Source organism: Prunus avium, chromosome 3, assembly GCF_965620075.1.
Source record: "Prunus avium chromosome 3, drPruAviu1.hap1.1, whole genome shotgun sequence".
Classification (NCBI taxonomy): Eukaryota; Viridiplantae; Streptophyta; class Magnoliopsida; order Rosales; family Rosaceae; genus Prunus; species Prunus avium.
The window spans coordinates 34,962,520-34,966,270 of NC_142286.1; the positions used below are offsets into that span (position 1 = coordinate 34,962,520).

The 3,751-nt window shown below is 39.8% G+C and overlaps 1 long non-coding RNA gene across 1 annotated transcript; it reads left to right on the top strand.

Moving 5' to 3' along the window:
• The first annotated feature begins 1,215 nt into the window (after positions 1–1,215).
• Positions 1,216–3,489, top strand: LOC148296022 (uncharacterized). The gene is made up of 3 exons (XR_015834602.1): positions 1,216–1,469; positions 2,217–2,280; positions 3,241–3,489. It is a non-coding gene; the product is annotated as an uncharacterized LOC148296022 (long non-coding RNA).
• The last annotated feature ends 262 nt before the right edge of the window (positions 3,490–3,751 follow it).

Here is a 3,751-nt window from a genome sequence, read left to right on the forward strand (position 1 = left end):
TTTTTTTTTTACTTTTTGGTAATGTTTGAAATGAAATAAAAATGTGTTTTTAACACTCAGAAATAAACTAACTAACCACACCACGTAAATAAATAAACTAACCTAACAAAACAAAAAAAAGAACATAAAAGAAAACAAAGAACTTCCAAATTGATTTTTTTTTTTTTAAATTTATTATTATTTACAACTAACTGACCACACAAAGAAAAAAAAAACACAACAAAGAAGTTCCAAATTGCAATTTACAAGGAAAATTAAATAAAAACTCAAATTTCAATTTTTTTTAAAAATTTTTTTTTTAAATTTTTTTTTTTTAAAAATATATATTTTTTTTTTGGTTTTTTTTTTTTAAACACACAAATATACAAGCAACTCATGGATAACCAGTTAAGGGCCTCAGAAAATACAGCCAGGGGATCCGGGAAGGTTGGAGGGGTCACAAAGGTCCCACTTAAAACCCAAACTTCTTAGACACCGAAGGTGTCGCCTAAAGAACTCCTAGACACTGTATTGACGGAGACGCTCACTGGAGTTACCACGAGTCAGCTAATATAAAAAATCTTTTTAAATTTTTTTTTAAAAAATAAAAGAAATAGAAAATTAAAATTACTGAAGTAATAACAAAACAACTAAAGAGAAAGGATTGGACTACTCCCCCTTGAAGCGATTAGGTCGAGCATGATGCATTTGGAGGTCGCGACTTCTCCCACTACTCCACACTCCATATCTTTATGATTGAAGTTACCATCTCTCTCCATTTTTATTAAGCTGACATTACTTGCTAAAACAAACACAGAAAACTTGAAACAGAATTAAAGGATTAGGAAATAAAAAAAACTAAAATGGAAAGGAAAATCAACACACATCCAATTTCATGCTTCAAAGTAATAAGCAACAAAGTAATCAAACTAGCTTATTGTAACATCCCGACCCAAAATATTATTAAGATTTGATTTAATTTAATTAAAATTTGGAATTTCCAATTTTGCCTTTGAAGTGGGGGCAAAAAGGTCAATTCTTATCCGGAGAGAGTTTGGGGCAGCAAGTGGTGTTTTTAGGAAGATGGTACTGAGCCGAGTCCGTAGACACGCGGTAGGCTCGATTCGGACTTGTAACGAAAAAGTTACGAGGTAAAAACCCTTAGTGGCAAAACTGTAAATAAGTGGAACTTGAATTTTATTAAAATCAGATTTCCTTTTTCTTTTTCTCATTTCTCTCTCTCTCTCCCGTGCGTCTCTTCCTCTCCGGTTTGCCCAGCCACCTTCTCACCTTCGCAGCCACCATCACCGGCCGCCACCTGAGCCAAGACCGGACTCGATCGAACCGCCACCTCCTCCTCTCTCTTCCCCGGCCAGCACCGCACCTGGAGTCGTCGACAGCCGCCGGAAAACGCAGAAACGTCGTCGGAAATTTCAGTAACTTTGAGGTCTTCGTTCTCCTTCGTTTCTCAACCAAATTGGACGAGTGAGGTATGAAAATTCATCTATTTTTCGTGCTCTAGCTGCCTGTTGGTTAGGTTTCCAGAAATTTTGAGAGTTTATAACTCAAATTTCGAATTGAAGAAAACTGGCAGTTTTGGCCACCATTTTGGGCCACTTCCGGCCATTTTCTGGCCTTCACCTAAGAAGAAAAGTGGTTCCAAATTAGGTGTATTACCTAGAGTAGGAGTTTGGAGTCAAGATGTTAAGTTTTTCCGGCGAGTGGTTATCGCTTTGGACACCCACGTGCTGTCGGCGCGTGTGGCGTGGCACTGTAGCAGAGAGACATTTTATCCTAGAATGATCCTTGTGTTGTCACGAGCGCGTAGGAGTTTACGGATCCCAATTTGGATATCGTTTGGGCCTCGAACCAATTTGACATATTATGTGATTTTTGGGTTCGATGTGTTTGGCCCGTTGGATCAAACCCAATTTCACGTATGTTGTTCTTGGTATTCCTAGGATCGTATAGGAATTCACGGATTGTGAATCGGAGCCCCGGATGTTCCGGTTCAATAATTTAAAGTTTATGATTTACGATAACCGTTCAATCGTGAGTTTTGACCGTCCGGTCGACCGAGTGTCTTCCGAGACTTTTCCAGCGTTTGAAACTCTTAGGTGGACCCTAGGAGTGTCTCGTTCCTCGTGCGTACTAGAAACCCGGGAAAACTAGGATTTTATTTTAAAGTCTTATTTTGAAGAGTTGGATTTTTATATCGTATTCCTATTCTGAAATAGGTAATCCGACTCCGCCTTCGGAGCAGGCAGAACCCTCTCGGGGTCACGCAGCGTGGGACTACCTGTGAGTGGACTTTGTTTTCAAATAAATAGCATGGATTTATCTTGGAAATTGCATGTATAAGAATTTAAGGATTTACTGACAGTTAATTTGTGCTTTAAAGTGAAACTAATATGTTCGTAAGTATTTGGTATATTTTCTGGGTTTTGATATTCTAAGTATCTTGAGTATATATGAATTGATATATGTGATTTGTTATCTATCTTTGAGGGCTATGTGTGGGAAGTACGGGGTTGTTTTATGAGTTGTGGAAAGATGTGGTATAGATTGTCAGTGAAGTGCTATAAGCACTACCCCGTGTACCTCCCCCTGGATTTGTGAATGGATTATGGAAATGTGATACTTGGAAATATCGGAACCCGGGGCATACCTTAACGGGGTGTCGCTGTAGACCCTTAATTGGGTAGTCTGCGCGCGTAGGACTGTTTACAGGCGTACGGGTCTTGATTCTTCGTCCGTACGTGCTGGCTGAGAGTTAGTCCCCCAGTTGGACGGCTTGTCCCTAGCCACATAGTCCGTTTGAGGGCTGATAATTGTGAGCTAGTCAACAATCCCCTGTTGGATTGTTTCCCCGGTACAATTAGGTGTGTCTTATATATATATATATATATATATATATATATATATATATATATATATATAGAGTGTATCTCTCATATTTTAGTGTTATGCAATTGTTCTTATTTTTGAGCGAGGATACTTCCCCGCCCGTCGTGCCGGTGGGCACGGGTTTCGAGAGTTTGATTTGGGTTTTGTAAGGAAAGGTTTGGGTGGGTTGATTTGCAAGTTTCACTGAATTTCGGATTTAGCTCGGGTTGAGCAAACTATATATGTATGAATATAATGGTTTTTAATGTATTGAGTTCATGCATGGTTTTCCAACAGTGGGGTTATACTACTTTGGTTTAAATTGAACTAAACGTTGTTTTGTCCACTCACAATTTTCTGTTTTGCGCCCCACAGCCAGTAGTTGACTGGAACGAGCCGCAGTGCCGTGCCTTGTGCTCCTGTTTTCACGAGCTTCAGCACTTGAGCCTTCTCAGGGCCTCTGTGCTATGTAAAATCGTTAAACTTCCTTCCCACTTTTATTTTCTTTGAATTCTGTTAGATGCTCTGTTATTGCCCAGTTAGAATTTTGGTATTTTGAGGCCGGAGGCCACAGTTTGTAAACGCTATGTATTGTGTAATGCATGCTGGCTGTTGGGTTGTAAATATCTGTGTTTTTGACAGGTTGAAATTTTTGGGTCATGTCCTGTTTACAGGGGAGACTCTGCCAAAAATTTGGTAGAAAGTCTCGGGTTTTAGTACATGGGCCCGGCATCTGCGGAATGCCGGATATTTAGGCGGGATCCGACCCGGGTTCCGAGGAAATCCGGGGCGGGTCCTGTCAGCTTGGTATCAGAGCATTAGGTTTCTTTTCTTGGGACTATCATGCTTCTTTTGCGTGTTGGTACTAATGATTTGGTGGTTTCTT